Here is a 20,123-nt window from a genome sequence, read left to right on the forward strand (position 1 = left end):
TGTCTCTGCTTTTGAATATGCTGTCTAGGTTGGTCATAACTTTCCTTCCAAGGAGTAAGCATCTTTTAATTTCATGGCTGCAATCACCATCTGCAGTGATTTTGGAGCCCCAAAAAATAAAATCAGCCACTGTTTTCACTGTTTCCCCATCTATTTCCCATGAAGTGATGGGGCCAGATGCCATGATCTTCGTTTTCTGAATGTTGAGCTTTAAGCCAACTTTTTCACTCTCCACTTTCACTTGCATCAAGAGGCTTTTTAGTTCCTCTTCATTTTCTGCCATAAGGGTGGTATCATCTGCATATCTGAGGTTATTGATATTTCTCCTGGCAATCTTAATTCCAGCCTGTGCTTCTTCCAGCCCAGCGTTTCTCATGATGTACTCTGCATATAAGTTAAATAAGCAGGGTGACAATATACAGCCTTGTATAAGGAAAATATATCACTTTCACTTTTCACTTTCACACAATGGAGAAGGCAATGGCAACCCACTCCGGTGTTCTTGCCTGGAGAATCCCAGGGACAGGGAGCCTGGTAGGCTGCAGTCCATGGGGTCACTAAGAGTCGGACATGACTGAGCTCCTTCACTTTCCCTTTCCCTTTCCCTTTCCTATTTGGAACCAGTCTGTTGTTCCATGTCCAGTTCTAACTGTTGCTTCCTGACCTGCATACAGGTTTCTCAAGAGGCAGGTCAGGTGGTCTGGTATTCCCATCTCTTTCAGAATTTCCCACAGTTTATTGTGATCCACACAGTCAAAGGCTTTGGCATAGTCAATAAAGCAGAAATAGATGTTTTTCTGGAACTCTCTTGCTTTTTCCATGATCCAGCGGCTGTTGGCAATTTGATCTCTGGTTCCTCTGCCTTTTCTAAAACCAGCTTGAATATCTGGAAGTTCACACTTCATGTATTGCTGAAGCCTGGCTTGGAGAATTTTGAGCATTACTTTACTAGCATGTGAGATGAGTGCAATTGTGCGGTAGTTTGAGCATTCTTTGGCATTGCCTTTCTTTGGGACTGGAATGAAAACTGACCTTTTCCAGTCCTGTGGCCACTGCTGAGTTTTCCAAATTTGCTGGCATGTTGAGTGTAGCACGTTCACAGCATCTTCTTTCAGGATTTGAAATAGCTCAACTGGAATTCCATCACCTCCACTAGCTTTGTTTGTAGTGATGCTTTCTAAGGCCCACTTGACTTCACATTCCAGGATGTCTGGCTCTAGGTGAGTGATCACACCATTGTGATTATCTTGGTTGTGATCTTTTTTGTACAGTTCTTCTGTGTATTCTTGCCACCTCTTCTTAATAGCTTTTGCTTCTGTTAGGTCCATACCATTTCTGTCCTTTATCGAGCCCATCTTTGCATGAAATGTTCCCTTGGTATGTCAATTCTCTTGAAGAGATCTCTAGTCTTTTCCATTCTGTTGTTTTCCTCTATTTCTTTGCATTGATTGCTGAGGAAGGCTTTCTTATCTCTCCTTGCTATTCTTTGGAACTCTGCATTCAGACGCTTATAGCTTTTCTTTTCTCCTTTGCTTTTCACTACACTTCTTTTCATAGCTATTTGTAAGGCCTCCCCAGACAGCCATTTTGCTTTTTTGCATTTCTTTTCCATGGGGATGGTCTTGATCCCTGTCTCCTGTACAATATCACGAACCTCCGTCCATAGTTCATCAGGCATTCTATCAGATCTAGTCCCTTAAATCTATTTCTCACTTCCACTTTATAGTCATAAGGGACAGAATGTGGTCCACTGGAGAAGGGAATGGCAAACCACTTCAGTATTCTTGTCTTGAGAACCCCATGAACAGTATGAAAAGGCAAAAAGATAGGACACTGAAAGAGGAACTCCCCAGGTCAGTAGGTGCCTAATATGCTACTGGAGATCAGTGGAGAAATAACTCCAAGAAGAATGAAGGGATGGAGCCAAAGCAAAAGCAATACCCAGTTGTGGATGTGACTGGTGATAGAAGCAAGGTCTGATGCTGTAAAGAGCAATATTGCATAGAACCTGGAATGTTAGGTCCATGAATCAAGGCAAATTGGAAGTGGTCAAACAGGAGATGGCAAGAGTGAACGTTGACATTCTAGAAATCTAGGGAATGTTCCTAGGGAATGTCCCTAGAAAATCTAGGGAACTAAAATGAACTGGAATGGGTGAATTTAACTCAGATGACCATTATATCTACTACTGTGGGCAGGAATCCCTTAGAAGAAATGGAATAGCCATCATGGTCAACAAACGAGTCCAAAATGCACTACTTGGATGCAATCTCAAAAATGACAGAATGATCTCTGTTCGTTTCCAAGGCAAACCATTCATTATCACAGTATTCCAAGTCTATGCCCCAACCAGTAACGCTGAAGAAGCTGAAGTTGAATGGTTCTATGAAGACCTACAAGACCTTTTAGAACTAACACCCAAAAAAGATGTCCTTTTCATTATAGGGGACGGGAATGCAAAAGTAGGAAGTCAAGAAACACCTGGGGTAACAGGCAAATTTGGCCTTGGAATATGGAATGAAGCAGGGCAAAGGCTAATAGAGTTTTGCCAAGAGAATGCACTGGTCATAGCAAACACCCTCTTCCAACAACACAAGAGAAGACTCTATACATGGACATCACCAGATGGTCAACACTGAAATCAGATTGATTATATTCTTTGCAGCCAAAGATGGAGAAGCTCTATACAGTCAGCAAAAACAAGACTGGGAGCTGACTGTGGCTCAGATCATGAACTCCTTATTGCCAAATTCAGACTTAAATTGAAGGAAGTAGGGTAAACCACTAGACCATTCAGGCATGACCTGTTACCTTACCACCAACCAATCAGGAGAATGTCTGCACACAGTGGAATGTAAGAAAGACTCTGACCTGTTCCCCAAATGATTCTCCTTTTAAAAATTTTCCATGGGGAGCAGAGACTCCACAGTTGGCTTTTGGCTAGGAGTCGGTCATCTCCCCAGGTGGCTGGCCTCCCAAATAAAGCAAGGTTTCCTTTCCAAGAAGGAAGCAGATGAACCCGATATCCAACACTAGCTCACAAGGCGGCTGTGAGGATGGAGACAGCGTTTGTAAACACTGCAGCATAGCAGGAACCCTGCAAATGGTAAACATTCACTAAATGAGTTACTATTACTATCAGTAACTGCCTGCTGCAGTCCATGGGGTGGCAAAGAGTCAGACCCAACCGAGTGACTGAACAACCACCACTACAACCTCGATTACCTGTCCTGGCTGGGGGTGAGGGGTACTGCTCACCAATGAGCTATCAGTAACTCAGTCCAGCGGGACTCTTTGCTACTCTATGGACTCTAGCCCACCAGCCTCCTCTGTCCTTGGAATTCTCCAGGCAAGAATACTGGAGTGGGTTTTCCTTCCTCCCCCAGGGGAACTTCCCTACCCAGGGATGGAACCCTCTGTCTCTTGCACCTCCTGCAATGGCAGGCGGATTCTTTGCCACTGCACCACCTGTGGCCTTAGTTAAGCCAGAAGCCTTCTTTGGAAGCCGGAATCTGAGATGGGCAGGACTGATAGGATTTGGGTGATCAGAGAAGAAAGCAGGATCAAAGAAAAAGCAGAAGCCTGAGGCTGAACTACACTCTGGAACGCAGGAGAAGACTGGGGCTTCTCTTTCTCCCCGGAGCTCGGAGCCTGGCCGGCCGTTTCTGGCTGAGCCGCGGTGGCTGTTTACCTCCGATCCTGCCCCCGCCCCCACCCTCCGCAATCTCTTTCACCTTCCCCTTCGGGGCGGGCAGGGCTCTGCTAGGCTGGAGCAGGCTCTCCCTCCCGCAGGAATGTGCGACCCTCCCTCTCAGAGGAATGTGCGCCCGGCTTCCCGCGCGGATCAGGCCCAGCGCCTACCTCTTTCCCCCGCCGTGGGTAGCCGGGAGCCCCGCTGTCTTCACCTTACCCTCGGCCTGGATCCAGTTTCAAAGTCACCTGAAAGCCATTTCCTTCCGCGCTGGCCCCTCCCCTCCCTGTAAGTCACCTGGGGCTTGCATTTCCCGGGAGTAGCTTATTTTTCTTTTCTTTTGGGCTTGTTTTGTTTTTAAACAGGAATATTCGTCCTTTACTAGACACACATAATGTCTACACACTAATGTCAAATGTACCCAGAGGTTTTGATGTCCATGTCCCATCCATTCCTCCTCCCATCCCTCCTCCCATCCCGGGCGTCTCTCCCTGTCTTGTGCTGGGACAGCATCTTTTTTTTTTTTTTTCTTTTTTAACACCTTTATTGACGAATTATTTCCGGTTTATTTAAAGTTTATGCTCTTGCTCAAAAGCCAGCCGGTCCTTAATGAATGTCTCCGTCCCGCCCTCAGCCCCTCTTTTCCAGGTGTGCACTTTTCCATGCCGAAGTGATTACATACAGGTATCCTAACAGGGGACAGTTTCTCTTCGTTGTACCAAAATGGGTCTTTTATTACACGGGTTTCTGCCTCTTGCTTTTCTCATCTAACAGTATCTTGGGGGAGTCCCCAGGTTATCGGCTTCTTCATCTCTTTCTTGCTCGTTTCTCAGAGGTTTGGACTTACATCTGTAAAGGGTCACGGGAACCGAATTTCGGTGAGGAATTCAAGACGTGCCTTTCTGACTCAGAAAAGCCGAGGTGCCCGGCTTTGGAAGGGTCAGGGCTCCCAGATTCGATCCCCACTAAAGGACCTTTCCTGTTCGTAAAATCGGGGCCGTTTAGGCCCCCCGGTGCCCTCTTGGGAGGCGGTGATATCAGGTCTGTGACACCAGGGTGACCCCCTCGGCCCCCACCCCACGTGCGTCTTTGTGTCTTAGCACGTCTAGGTGGCTCCCGGGCGGGTAGCGTTCCTCCCGGCGCACAGCGCCGGGGCCGCGCTCTCTCCCCACCTGCGGAGTTAATCATTAGCAGCGCGCGAGCCCCGTCGCCCCCGTCACAGCTTTTACCCCGGTTTCCAGCTCGCAGTGCCGCGAGGTTTCCCCCGGCCCCCGCCAAGCCGCCAATCGCGGGATTCCAGCCACCGGCCCGAGTCTCCACCCACTGGAAAAATTCCTGGTCCGCCCTCCCGGTCTCCCTGCCCCCTCCCGTGGCTGCTCCAGCTCGGCTCGGCCCCGACTTCCTGCTGGGCACTGGGAAGGCGCGCGCGGGCTGGGGTCCCCGGGGGCCGCGCTCGCAGCTGGCCGCGCCCCGGCCGCCAAGGGGTTGGCGGTGGGCGGGAGCGGCCGGCAGTCTCGGCCCCTTCCCGGAGCGACTTTCAAACTTGCGCCTGCGTTGCGGCGGCACCTGGGTGGCTTCGCGCGCCTTGCGTTCCGGACCCGGTGGGGCAGCCGCTGCTCGGTGAGTGTTCCTCGGTTCTCTCCGAGCCCTCCGCCAGCGCCGCCGGCCCAGCGGCAGTGCCCGGGGTGGTTTTGAAACCCGCACCCTCCCAGGCACCCGCCCCAGCGCCCTGAGGGGTGAGGACTCGGGGGAGGCAGAAGGGGGCCCGGGGCCGCGTGGGCTGCTTCCAGGGCGACCCTCCTAGCCAAGGGCTGGAGCGCGGGAGGCTCGTGCCAGGAGATATTGTGCTTTAGCCCCCACCCCGGAAACGAGAGGAGCGAATGGGCCGGGTGGCTCCAAGGGGCTCAGTTTGAAACCCGGGAAGCCCGCGAGGCTGCGCCCACCCGTGCCCACTGCGCGCTAGGTTGCCGGAGGGCTGGTCCTTGCCTCGGACTGTGGGCCCGGGCGGGGTGGACCCTTTTGAGGAAGGACCCGCGCCTCTGACCCGGGAGCCCGAAGGCGCCAGCAGCCTGTTCCGGGTTGGTGTCACACGGTACTCGCTCTGGGAATCTCAGCTCACGTCCCGGAGGGATTAGAGTGAGTGCCAGAAGTGGGGTGCCGGGGAGCCGAAAGCACAGAAGCCACTGCCTGCCACTGTCTACCTCGACCTCGCCCACTCCCGAAATTGGTTTGGTTCATTTTCTTCCTATTCTCAGCCGTTTGGTTTGGAAAGCTAGGAGAAGTCGTGCCAATTTCAAGACGTTTCGGTAGCTACTTTTACTCTTTGGAGCTACTTTTGAAAAACAAAAGGAAGAACGGAGTGGGAAGTGTAATAGAGGGAGGCGGGAGGGGTGTGGCCTGGGCGGGGTGGGGGCGGCTGGTGTTATTGTGGCCATTATAAGAGTTCATCCTCAAAGTCACTTGCCTGTCTCCCGTCGTGGGCCCCCCAGGAGGCGATGCAGACCGCATCACCCTCCAGGTAACCCTAACTGGGGTTCCCAGAGTCTCCTCAGCCCCACCTCTGCGCAGCTCAGTCACACCGACCTTGCTCAAGAAATAATAAGCAGAGTAATGACAGCCCCCCGGGCTCCGCGCTGAGCACGCTGCTTGCCTCCCTTCAAGCAAGTGCCATTCCATCCTCTCTTTTGCTCGACTAGGGATGGAGTGAATGGCCTAACTGGGAGTGACTTCACCCCAATCATTTCCAGCAGAAAACCTAGGGAGTAAGAACCCAGAAAAGTTGAACCCCTTCTCTCTTATCCTCTTCCCTGTGGTTCTGGGAAGCCTCATCTTCCCTCTTTTAATAGGCTTCTGTCTCTGCTGCCCCGACTCCCAGCCCCTTGGATATCTAAACGCAGGATACTTTGCTCTGGGGCTGGGGCAGGGAGTAGGCTTGGGGTAAGCCAAGTCCTAGAAACAGAGAGTGATTTGCTGAAGAGCTGCCTTGGGCTTTGTTTTTGTTTTGTTTTTACTGATTTTTATTGGAAGTGGGATAGGGGGAGAGTGGGAAGAGCCCTGGCCTGGGAGCCCAGCACTGGCTCTACTGTGTAGCATCAAAGACTGAGTCATTTGGGCTGGAAGGCACCTCGGATGTGCCATTTACACATGAAGGCAGCAGAGCCCAGAGATGTGAGGTGATTGGAGCCGGGTTCCTACTGGGCAAACGGGCACCAGAACTCAGGTTTCCTCGTGGTCTAATCCGTGCTTTTCCCAACGTGACCTAAGTCACAAAGTTTTTTTCTGACTCAGTTTCCTCTTGAGTAGAGTTGGAGGCTTGCCTACTTTTCCTCCTAGAGGGGCCTGGTAAGGATCAGAGGAAGCCAGGTATGTGGAAATTGCTGCATAAACTCCTATACAAAATGAAGGCTCAGTGTGGCTAGGAGGAGCCCCCGAGAGTTTTACAGTTTATTGGAAATGTCCCATGTGTGCCACAAGGAGACAATAGATACCAGGAGCCAACGGTGGACACTTCCCCGGCCTGTAATAGCTCAGCTCTAGGGTAAACATTTGCCCTACCAAATTGACAGCCATCCCAGGGTCACTGTGTTTACGCTGGAGGCGGCCAAAGGCCATGGCCTGAGGGCTGTCCAGGGCAGGAGGGGAAAAGGAACTGTGTTCCAGATGTACGGCTTGCCCCTTCACCTCTGCTGTCTTCTCGGAACCTTATGAAGGCTCTGCTTCCAAGCCCGTGGGTTGCCTTGAGCCCAGGCTGAGCACTGACTTTGAAGGGTTAATTGGGAAGCCATCTAGCTCTTCCTGGTTGTATTGAGAGGTTGAGGGGACTCTGGGCACTGGGAGGTGCTGCCTTTGCAGCTGCTCTGAGGGCTGTCTTCAGCTCCTCATTTGTACCCCCCTCCCCACCCCAGGCTGCCCCTCTGGACCCAGCGGCTGGCCAGCTGCGTGTCCATAGGCCTTTGTTTCAGAGTTGCAAGCCGGCCCTCCCCAGCAGAAGCCCTCAGGCTGGGGCCCTGGCATCTGGAAGTCACTTCTGCCAGCAGGAAGGCTTTACTGGAGTCCACCAGGGACCAGGCAGACCTTCATTTCCTCTTGTAGGTCCCATCTGGAGCCCCCAGCTCACCCTGGCCAGATTTCTCTCACCAGATCCACCGTGAATGGATGGATCATCCTCTTTTTCTTCCTACACTCACACCCCTTCGTTCTGTTTTAAAGGGTTCTTTCATTCATTCAAGAGTTTTTTTTTGCATCTGCTATATAGAATGCTGGACGCAGGCGACATGGTAGTGAACAAAATATATTAGAGTCATTGACCTCATGGAGCTGACTTCTAGTGGGGGAAGCTGACAACAAGCAAGATAAATAATGGAAAGCAAGTTAATGATGAGCAGAGTAATGTGATGGGAAAGGTGGATGTGAACTGTCATGGAGTGGGTAGGGTCATGGAGTGGGTGGGATGGTGTTTGAGATGGGGTGGCCCGGGAGACATCCCGAGGAAGGGCTCTTCCATAATGCCTGAAGGAGGAATTTTCCTTGTCTCTGGTTTCCTTTTCTTGAAACCCAGTTCAAGGAACTCACTGTGGGGCTTGACAGCTTCCTAGCCCTGCGGTGCTAACCTCCTTTGAGCCTGTGTTTCTCACCTGTAAAGTGGAGTTAGTCATCATACCTACCATGTACGGTTTTGTGAGACTGAACAATGAGCTAACGTCTGTTTGATGCTTAGCAGAGTCTATAGAGGTCTTCAGTAAGTGAGAGTCTTCTATTTTGTTATTTCTCCAACCAAATTCTGCAAGGGTAGCCCAGGCTCTTTATTACCATTGCTAAATGAAAAGCTTGAAGCAAGTGGGGAATTGGAGGCAAGTGAAAATGGAAACCCTACTTAGTGCAGACTTCTGTAGTTGGTGAAACTCTTCAACTGTCTCCTAGAATCAAGGCTGGGGGATTGTTGAGGCTGTGGGCTTCCCAGGTGTGTGTGCTGCTTCTAGGGGGTAACTGGGGGCAGCCCTGACCCTCCCTTGCTCTGGAATCTCCCTTGCTTCCAACCAGCCCTGATGAAATCACACCTTCATCCCTGGCCTCTCTACCCTGCCTCACAGCTGGAAAGGCTAACTGTCTCTCCCCCAACGTCTGTAGATGAATTCCGCTGGGAGAGGGAGAGAAAAGGCTGGTGAAATCGAGGGAGGGCAGGGAAGGCTGGGCAGATGGTGGGTGGAGCTGTTTGAGGAGAGCCTGCAGAGGTGCCAGAGGGTGCTCACAGAGGCTCAGGCAGCCCCAGAAAAAGTTTCAAGAAGGGTCCACCATGGACCAGAATTTCAAGTAACACGAAGAGACAGACAGACACTGAGTGCTGAGTCTGGCTGGACTCCGCTCAGCTCTGCTTCCACTCAGCCAATCTGAAGAGTCTTTTCCCCTCTCAGCTGAATCAGGACCTCAAAGGGAGGTGCCTGAGCTCAAAGATAGCTGCTGTCAAAAGCGGTGGGGAGCGGTTTCCTGGGGGCCGAGCCTGGCTCAGGAAGCAGCGATGGGCGGTGGAGGGCGGGGGCTGGGGAAGTGGTCATCAGCCAGACCGCGCCCTCTGAGAGCCCAGTTTCAGGCACAGGACAGCCAGGGAGGCCCTTGAGGTGAAGGAGCTTTCTGAGCCTACCAGTGGGTGCCTGAAGACCGGGTAAAACTAGGTGTAATCTGGCTTCAGAGGAAGTTCCAGGGAGGGCCCTAAACAGCCTCAAGCAATTTTGTGATGTTGGGTGACCTCAAGTCAGGAGAATGAAAACTGGGCAGGGTTAACTAGTTTGTGATCCAGAGGAGGTACATCCAGAGTTGATGGCCACCCCTCTGGGTGTTGGCTGTTTGGGATAGACTGGCCTTGTGAACAGGGTCTCTGCTCTGTTCTTATTTTGATTAGCAGTTCTCTGAAGGCAGGGTCTCTGCTGGAGCCCTCTTTGTTCCCATATAGCATGGAGAACAGTGTAATCCACAGGGTGTTCTGAGCTTGTGCTGGGGTCTCATCCTGAGAACAGTCTGGGCTCCTCGATCTCACCTGCTCCAGCTTTTGTTCCATGGAGTTAGAGGAAGAAGGCAGTGGTGGGGGTCAAGCCTAGCCCTGGGTGGACTGTTGCCATCTGGGAATGCCACCCAAGAGAGAATGGGACTTTTTACAGTTCTCTTGCTAGCCTCTGGGGAGGGAAGCCTCCTGGCTTAAGCTCAAGGAACGGGTTTTTAAGGACTCTCAGACTCTGTTTCATGCTGAGCAGACTCTGGGGCCGGCCATAGGACTTGAATGAAGTTCCAGTGGGCACGGTGGCGACTGAGCATGTTGCCTTTTGGGAAACAGACTTTGAGGGTACTAAGGGTTGCTCTAGTTGTTGCTGGAATTTGGCTGAGAATGGAGGGAGGGATGCTAGATGAGTGAAGTCTGTTTCACTATGGTAACGGGATCTCAGGAGGTACTGGAAGCTCTAAAAAACTTTGCTCCCCAGGCCACAAGACTATGTGTGTGTATGTTGGTCTATATATATATAGGAGTGTGTGCACATATGTGTATAAGTCAGAGATTCTTGAGCAATAGATGGCAAGTATTTATTGACAGGAAAAGGGAACCAGTATTCTTGCAGGCTCTGTCTGTCCTGTGCATCGCTGCATCTCCAGTGCTTGCTGCATAGTAGGAGTCCAGTAAACATTTGTTGAATAAATAAAACCCTACTGTGAATGAAACTTTAGGAATTAGAGAAATTTTCACACTCTTCACAAACGTTCTACTCTGTCCTAGTAGAGTAGAAGATTCTAAGAAGTTGAAGCTGTGGTACAGGGGCAGGCAGCTCTGTATTCCTCCAGCCTGGACCAGTGAAAGGGTGCCTCGGGTCACTGGGACCAGTCCTCCCAGGCCTGCTGAGAGTTTGCCCCTTGCATGTTGTGTCCAAAGTAGAGTATGCTTTCAGTCTTGAAAATAGTTCATCCCATAATATGTCCTGTAATCCCTTTTCTACCGTATTTACAACATGGCCACCCAGTGGCCTTGCTTATTTGCAAGTAGCCAGGAAGGTCTCCAGGTCGACCAGGACTCAAGTTCCTGCATTCTCTTTCACACCAGCTCCCTCAGACCCTGTTTAACTTTTATGTAGGAGTTGTGTCATCTGATTTCTAAGCCCACAACTGAAAGGCAGCAGCAAAGGAAAGAGTGTAAAGAGACCAATGTAGAGAAGAAAAATGACCACAGTGCAATTGACAATTGATGGAGAGGGTGGAGAACAAGACACTATGGAAAACAGGCGTGAGTGTAAGAGCCAGGGGTCAGTATTTATGTAGGGGGAGTGGCTTGGCACACCTTGGCCTTTGGGGGCATCATCATTTTGATAATTGATGCTTTGCTGGTAATTGTGACCCTGAGTCATCAAGCGGAGGTTAAATGATATTTCCTTGGCTATTTAGGAGGGGAGGGAAGGAAGAGTGTAACGTGTTTTTGAAAGATGTCCCAGTCAGATTGACTACAATTTTTTAAGTGTTGACTCTTAGGTAATATCGCTAATCTTCTCAACAAGGCATAGTAGGTGGTGGTACCCTCAACTACAGATGAGGAAACTGAATCCACTCACACAAGGTAGGTCACTTTTCTGGGATCTCAGCTAAGACTTAGCAGAGATGAGGTCTGAACTTCTAGATGACTCTAGAGCACATGCTCTGAGCTCTACCCCAGACTCTTTGGAAACTGGGCACACTCTTAAAAAACGTGCCTTTTGGATAGCTCTCTCTGCAGGGGTTCCAGCTGGTCAAGGTTTTACTGTGTTACTGTGGAGTTAGGATGGGCCCAAACTTAATTCAGCTCCACCCATAGCAGACTGCCAGTTATCCCAGAGAGCGCTTGCCTCAGTGGAAACAAGAATGCCTTTAATACATTTACATTTTTTAAGCTTCTACCTGAGTGCCGCACAACATTTCCGAGGCCAGAAACTGTTAGGGAGGGGCTGCAATTTCAAAAATCCCAGACCTCTTTCCATCAGGAGCCTTTGCTCCTTTGTTTGGGTTCTGGATGCTGCTGAAGGGTGCTGTGCTGTGCTGCTCAGCCTCCACGCTGGTTGTTCCAGTCGTGTCCAGGATGGTGCGGCCCGCCCCTGCGGAGGAGCACCTACTCCTGTCTTCTCACCATCCAGATCTGGCAAATGGTAATTTTCTCCAATTTATTTCTGTCATTTATTATAGAGATAGAATGTTAAACAGATGCAGTCAATGCTTTCTTTTCTAATTGCTTTCTCTTTCCTCCCTCCCCAGAAGTAACATTCTCTTGAATATGGTGTTTCTCATGTCTGTGCATGTCTTCATACTTTTTACTGTTGTCTGTAAGTGATTTATAGTTTCCTGTTGTTTTGATTTTGACATGTATAGCATCGTATTGAATACACATTGTTGTCTAGATTTATCCATGTTGAAATATTTAAATCTAGTTTATTCCCTGAACTGTTACATGGAGTCTGTCATATAATTATAGTATAGCTTCCTTATGGACAGACTTAGATTGTTTCCATTTTTCTCACCAGTATCCTGTGTTTATCATCCATGTGTCAATCTTTTCTACCATGTATGTCAGTGGTAGGATTATGGGGTTATAAATTGTGCTTTTCAAGATACTGCCAAATAATGTCGCTGCATGATTTGTGAATCAGTATACATTCTTTCCAGAAACACAAGAGCCCCTATTTCACTAACATTTGGATTGTGTCTTGTAATCTAGTAGATGTAATTTTAAAATTATTTTATAAACTGCCCCTTAAAGTTAGCACTTTTGATTGAAGATAGGGATGAGCATTTTTTATGTTTATTGCCTGTCCATGTTTATAATTCTGTGAGGTTTTTGCCTTTTGCATTAAAAAAAAAAAAAAATTAAACCAAGTAATACATCCACGTGATTCAAGCCCCAGAATGTAATGTAGTGAAAAGTCTCTACCCTTTGTTTTCTTGCTCCTAGTTCCCCACACTTTGACAAGTTACAGGTTCTCAGTACTTTTTCAGAGTTTTAGTTGCCGTTTTCTTGCTGATTTTTAGGAATTTAAAAAAAAGTCTATGTATATGTGTTAAATGAAACAAAGTGAAAGAATTAGTTGCTCAGTGTTGTCCGACTCTTCGTGACCCTATGAACTGTAGCCCATCAGTTTCCTCTGTCCATGGGATTCTTCAGTCAAGAATACTGGAGGGGGTTTCCATTTCCTCCTCTAGGGGATCTTTCTGACTCAGGTATTGAACCTGGATTTCCTGCATTGCAGGCAGATTCATAATCTTTTGTGGGTTTTATTCATTACGTATAGCTCTGGATTGTTTTAACTTTACTAAAGTTATTTTTCATAGGGAAATTTAAATTTTAATGTTGTCACATTGGCCGGTCTTTTGTTCATATCGAGAAATCTTTTCCTACCCTGGTTTTTATTAAATGGGTTCTTAAAAAATCTTTTTTTATTTAAAGTTTTTTTTTTTTACTGCACTGAGTCTTTGTTGTAGTATGTGTGCTCTTTGTTGTAGCTGGAGGTCTTCTCGCTCTTTTAATATATAATTTTATTTATGTATTTTTGGCCTTGCTGTGTCTTCATGCTGCGCGGGCTTTTCTCTAGCAGTGGTGAGTAGGCGCTGCTCTGCAGCTGCAGTGTGTGAGCTTCTCACTGTGGTGTGTCTTGAGCACGCAGGCTTCAGCAGTGCAAGCACGTGGGCTCAGCAGTTGTGGCTCCCTGGCTCTAGAGCACAGGCTCAGTAGTTGTCGCCCTCAGGCTTTGTTGCTCCTCGGTATGTGGGATCTTCCTGGATCAGAGATTGAACCCGTGTCTCCTGCATTGGCAGGAAGATTCTTTACCACTGAGCCACCAGGAAAGCCCTCGAAGGCCTGCATTGGAAGGTGGATTCTTAACCACTGGACCACCAGGGAAGCCCCTTCATATTCTGATTTTATACATTTTTTTTTTTTTAAGTTTTGCTTCTACTCTTAACATTTTAAATTCATCTGGAGTGTATTTTCTGTATGTGACAATGGTTCTTCTCTCTGGCTACATATTAAAGCCTCATGAGGAGCGTTTTAAAATAGTACTATTTGCTTTTTAAAATGTCTGAGCTTCATTTCAGATCAGCCCAATAAAATGAAAATATCTTGGGGTAGGGCCCAGGCATGGTCATGAAATGGGCCAGGTAACTTTTATGTTCAGCCAAGGTTGAGAACCGCTCAGCCTTGTAAGATGGAACTGATTTTATTTTTTCCAGAGAAATAGCCAGTTTTCCCAGTGCTAGTTATTAAGCAGTCTATACTTTTCCTGCTGACTTCTTACTTTTTTTTTTTTTTTGACTTTTTACTTTTCAAGAGTTGATTCGATAGCTTTATGAGATATATTTCCCATATCTTAAAATTTACCCATTTTTTAATATATAAGCACAGAATTGTATAACTATCCCTGCTATGTAATCTTTTTTTTTCTCTTTTGGCCCTGCTGCTCAGCTTGTGGGATCTTAGTTCTCAACCAGGGATCAAATACAGGCCCTCGGCAGTGAGAGTGCAGAGTCCTAACCACTGGACCACCAGGGAGTTCCCTCTGCTGTCTAATCGTGTGTGCTTAGTGGCCTCAGTCATGTCCACCTCTTTTGAGACACTATGGACTATAGCCCACCAGGATCTTCTGTCCATGAGATTTTCCAGGCAAGAATTCTGCAGTGGGTTGCCATGCCCTTCTCCAGGGAATCTTCCTGACCCAGGGATCAAACTCAAGTCTCTTAAATCTCTTGCATTAGCAGGCAGGTTCTTTACCACTGGTGCCAACTGGAAAGCCTGCTATCTAAACCATTTTTATTATCACGGTTTATTAAAAGAAACTACTTTTTGCAGCCATTTCCCCTATCCACTAGCCCCAGGCAATCACTAGTCTGCTTTTATCTTTCTAGATTTGCCTGTTCTGGACCTTTTACATAAATGAGTTCATACAATGTATCGTTCTGTTGACTAGCCTTTTCATTTAACATAATGTTTTCATCAATGTTGTGGCAGGTTATCAGTTCTTCATTTTTCATTCCATTATATGGGTTTACTACGTTTTGTTTATCCATTTATCAGTTGATAGACATTTGAGCTGTTTCCACTTTTTTTGTATTATAAAACTGCTATGAACAATTGTGTACAACTTATTGTGCGCAGCATATAGATCTCCTAGCTTCTATATGACCTACTGGGAGATTATTATTTATAAGTTAACTTTTTGTGGAATTGTTAAATTGTTTTCTAAATAGGCTACACTATTTCTTACCAGCAATATATGAGTTCTAATTTCTCTTTATCTTCTCCAACACTTGTTATTGAACATGGTTTTGATTTTAGCCATCTTAGAGTGAGTATGAAATAGATTTAATTGTGATTTTGATTTGCATTTTCCTAATGACTAATGATGTTGAGCATTTTTTCTTGTGCTTATTGGCCATTTGTATATTTTTTTGGAGAAATATCTATTCAAATTGTTGCCTATGTTAAAATTGGGTTATTTTATTGTTATTGTAAGGGTTCTTTATATAGTCTGGATACAAGTCTATTATCAGGTTTACAAATATTTGCTCCCATTCTGTGATTTATCTTTTCACTGTCTCTCTTTTAAAAATTTTTCAAAAATGATGTGTAATTGATATATTATTATTAGTTTCAAATGTACAACTTAATGATTCAATATTTGTATACATTGTAACATGATCTAGTCTCATTTTCTTTATAGTGTCTTTGAAACATAAGTTTTAAATCTGGATGAAGTCCAATTTATCTATTTTTTTGTTGCTTGTGCTTTTCCCATTGTATCTAAGAAACCACTGCTTGCCCAAGCTCACAAAATTTACCTCTATATTTCCTTTTAGGAGTTTTATAGTTTTAGCTTTTATATTTAGGTCTGTGATCCATTTTGACTTAATTTTTGTGCATGATATGAACTAGATATGCAGATTCATTCTTATGCTGTGCTAACATTGTTGAAAAGACTATTCTTTCCCTATTGAATGGTTTTGGTACCCTTAATGAAAATCAGTTGACTATAAATGTGAAGTTTTATTTCTGTACTCTCAGTTCTGTTGCATTAATCTATATGTCTATCTATATGTCAGTACAGTCTTGGTAACTATAGCTTTGTAATCAGTTTTGAAGTTGGGAACTGTGAGTCTTCCAACTTTGTTCTTTTTCAAGATTGTTTTAGCTATTCTGGCTCCTTTGCTTTTCCATGCAAATTTTATGATCGTCTTGTCAATTTCTACAAAAATGCCAGCTTGAATTTTGAAATAGATCGCATTGAGTCTGTAGATCAATTTACTGAGTATCTCTAACTTTAAGAGTGTTAAGTGTTCTGATCTATGAACATGCGATGTCCTTCCATTTATTCAGGTCTTTAGTTTCTTTCAAGTGTTTTGTAGCTTCCCATATACAATTCTTAGATTCCTTTTGTTAAATATATTCCAAAATTTTCAATGCTTTGTGAAGCTGTTATAAATGGGATTGTTTTGTTTCTTGGGGGGAGAGGGTAAGCCACTCAATTTGCAGGATCCTAGTTCTCCCATCAGGAGTTAAACCCCTTCCCTTGGCAATGAAAGTGTAGAGTACCAATCACTGGACCACCAGGGCATTTCCCTTCATTGCATTTTGGATTGTGTGCTACTAGTATATAGGACGGAGAAGGCGATGGCACCCCACTCCAGTACTCTTGCCTGGAAAATCCCATGGGTGGAGGACCCTGGTGGATTGCAGTCCATGGGGTCACTAAGAGTCGGACAGGACTGAGCGACTTCACTTTCACTTTTCACTTTCATGCATTGGAGAAGGAAATGGCAGCCCACTCCAGTCTTCTTGCCTGGAGATTCCCAGGGACGGGGGAGTCTGGTGGGCTGCCGTCTCTGGGGTCGCACAGAGTCGGACACGACTGAAGTGACTTAGCAGCAGCAGCAGCAGTATATAGGACCACAATTGATTTTTGTGTATTGTTCTTATATCCTTCCATCTTACTAGACTCTTTCATTAGTGGAGTCCATTAATTGTTTAATTAGTGAATTTCTTAAGATTTTCTATATATATAAGATCATGTCATCTATGAATTTAGTTCAGTTCAGTTGCTCAGTCGTCTCCGACTCTTTGTGACCCCATGGACTGCAGCACACCAGGCCTCCCTGTCCATCACCAACTCCTGGAGCTTACTCAAACTTATGTCCGTAGAGTTGGTGATGCCATCCAACCATCTCATCCTCTGATGTCCCCTTCTTCTCCTGCCTTCAATCTTTCCCAGCAGCAGGGTCTTTTCCAATGAGTCAGTTCTTTGCATCAGGTGGCCAGAATATTGGAGTTTCAGCTTCAGCATCAGTCCTTCCAATGAATTATCAGGACTGATTTCCTTTAGGATGGACTGGTTGGATCTCCTTGCAGTCCAAGGAACTCTCAAGAGTCTTTTCCAACACCACAGTTCAAAAGCATCAATTCTTCAGCACTCAGCTTTCTTTATAGTCCAACTCTCGCATCCATACATGACCACTGGAAAAAACCATAGCTTTGACTAGATGGGTCTTTGTTGGCAAAGTAATGTCTCTGTTTTTAACATGCTGTCTAGGTTGGTCATAACTTTTCTTCCAAGAAGCAAGTGTCTTTTAATTTCATGACTGCAGTCACCATATGTAGTGATTTTAGAGCCCCCCCAAATAAAGTCTCTCTCTGTTGCCATTGTTTCCCCATCTATTTCCCATGAAGTGATGGCCCGGATGCCATGATCTTAGTTTTCTGAATGTTGAGTTTTAAGCCAACTAGAAATATTTTTACTTCTTCCTTTTCAATCTGAATGTCTTTTATATCTTTTTCTTGCCTAATTTTCCTGGCTAGAACTCCAGTACGATGTTGAATAGAAGTGTCATGAGGGGAAATTCTTGTCTTATTCCTGATCTTAGGGGGAAAACATTTCTTCTTTCTCCATTGAGATGAAGTATCTGTGGGGTTTTTTGTACGTTCTTTATAAGACTGATGATGTTCCCTTCTATTCCTAGCTTGTGTGGTGTTTTTATCATTGAAGGGTGTCAGATTTTGTCAAATGTTTTTTTCTGGGTCTATTAAGGTGACCAGATGGTTTTTGTATTTTATTCTATTAATATCTAAAATTATATTAATTTATTTTTGGTTTTGGATGTTAACCCAATCCTGTATTTCTGGGATAAATTCACATGGTCATAGTGTATATTCCTTTTTATATGTTGCTGGATTCAGTTTGTTAGTGTATTATTGAGGATTTTTATAGCCACATTTATAAGGGATGCTGGCCTGTAGCTTTTTTTCCCCCTTGTGATATTCTGTTTGGTCTTTTATCAGGCCTCATAGAATGTGTAGGAAGTGTTCTTTCCTCTTCTGATTTTTGGAAGAGTTTGTGAAGAATTGCTGTTAATTCTTTAAATGTTTGGTAAATTCACCAGTGAAGCCACAGAGTCCTGGGCTTTTCTTTATTGGAAGTTTAAAAATTATTAATTCAGGCTCTTTGCTTGTTAACAGATCTCTTCAGATTTTCTGTTCCTTCCCAAATCCTCATTGGTTTATGTCATTCTAGGAATTTGTCTAGGAATGGCATCAAAGTTATCTAATTCATTAGCATATGTTTGTTCATAGTATTTCCTTATAATCCTTTAAGATGTTCTTTTTTGTCTTTGATGATCTGCATTTATACTATGTATGATAGGTCTAAATGTGGACTTTTAAAAAATTTAACTTAGTTGTGCTTTCAATATGAGGACAGATGTCGATATGTTCAGTTCTGGAAAATTCATATATATTCTGTCTTTGAAAATTGCCTCTCCCTTAATTCTTTTCCTTTTCTTCCTCTGGAACTCTTTGGATCTTGTCTCTCTCTCTCTCTTTTTTTTAAAGATTTATTTATTTACTTTTTAAAAAATTTTTGTTTGTCCTGAGTCTTCATTGCTGCACACAGGCTTTCTCTAGTTGCGGAGAGCAGGGGCTTCTCTTGCTTCGAAGCATGGGCTCTAGGTGTGTGGGCTTCAGTAGCTGGGGCTCATGGGCTCTACAGTGCGGGCTCAGTAGGCACATGGGTTTAGTTGCTCCATGGCATGTGGGGTCCTCCTAGACCAGGGATCGAACCCACGTCCCCTGCATTGGCAGGCAGATTCTTAACCACTAGACCACCAGAGAAGCCCTGGATCTTGTCTCTTAATGTTCATATTTTCTATCTTACTCTTTACATCTATTTCAGGATAATTTCCTCAGTTTTTTTTTTCTCCCATTTCACTAATTCTTTCTTTCAGTTCAGTTCAGTCTGTCAGTCGTGTCTGACTCTTTGCGACCCCATGAATCACAGCACGCCAGGCCTCCCTGTCCATCACCAACTCCTGGAGTTCACTCAGACTCACGTCCATTGAGTCGGTGATAATTTTCTTAACTTAACTATTGGGTTTAACATGTCAATATTGTATACAATTAACCCTTGAAAAATCTGGATATGAAATGTGTGGGTTCAGTTATATGTGGATTTTTTTCAATAAATATGTACTATAGTACTACACGGGGCTCAGTAGCAAAGAAGCTGCCTGCCAGTGCGGGAGGTGCGTATTTGATTGCTGATTTGGGAAGATCCCCTGGAGAAGAAAATGGCAATCTATTCTAGTATTCTGGTCTGGGAAATCCCATGGACAGAGAAACCTGGCGGGCTCAGGGAGTCTCAAAAGAGTCGGATACAGCGAGTAAATGGTAACAGCATTAGCACACAATCTGCAGCTTGTTGATCCTGTAGATGAGAAATCATGGATACAGAGGGCTGGTGTAAAGTTATACATGGATTTCTACTGCCCCGAAGCCCCGTATTGTTCAAAGGTCAACTATTTTATTTCCATTTAGTTCTTTGGAAGGAATGATGCTAAAGCTGAAACTCCAGTACTTTGGCCACCTCATGCGAAGTGTTGACTCATTGGAAAAGACTCTGATGCTGGGAGGGATTGAGGGCAGGAGGAGAAGGGGACAACAGAGGATGAGATGGCTGGATGGCATCACCGACACGATGGATGTGGGTTTGAGTGAACTCTGGGAGATGGTGATGGACAGGGAGGCCTGGTGTGCTGCGATTCATGGGGTCGCAAAGAGTTGGACACGACTGAGCGACTGAACTGAACTGAACTGAGTACTTTTTCAAAGTCTTTTTCAGATTTTTCTTTTATTCCTAGTTTTTGTAGTATCAATTTCTTTCATCTTCTGACTTGCTTGTCATGGTTTGTTTTATTGTGTGGTTAGTAATTTTTATACTGAGAAATAGTGGAATGCTTAAAAGCATCATAAGTCTGCACTTACTATGATGATGGGCTTCCCTTGTGGCTCAGCTGGTAAAGAATCTGTCTGCAATGTGGGTAACCTGGGCTTGATCCCTGGATTGGGAAGATCCCCCGGAGAAGGGAAAGGCTGCCCACTCCAGTATTCTGGCCTGGA

General features: G+C 45.7%; 1 protein-coding gene across 3 annotated transcripts in view; it reads left to right on the forward strand.

Annotated features, from left to right (window-relative positions):
• The first annotated feature begins 5,056 nt into the window (after positions 1-5,056).
• The window catches only part of PLEKHG3 (pleckstrin homology and RhoGEF domain containing G3), a 46,782-nt gene continuing 31,715 nt past the window's right edge, over positions 5,057-20,123 (forward strand). The window contains exon 1 of one of the 3 annotated variants that reach the window (XM_027554329.1): positions 5,057-5,311. The gene's annotated coding sequence lies outside the window, so the exon portion shown is untranslated. The remainder of the gene's footprint in view (positions 5,312-20,123) is intronic. The other 2 variants (XM_027554333.1, XM_027554331.1) reach the window with 2 other exon arrangements.

The sequence above is a fragment of the Bos indicus x Bos taurus genome, chromosome 10, assembly GCF_003369695.1.
Source record: "Bos indicus x Bos taurus breed Angus x Brahman F1 hybrid chromosome 10, Bos_hybrid_MaternalHap_v2.0, whole genome shotgun sequence".
NCBI lineage: Eukaryota > Metazoa > Chordata > Mammalia > Artiodactyla > Bovidae > Bos > Bos indicus x Bos taurus.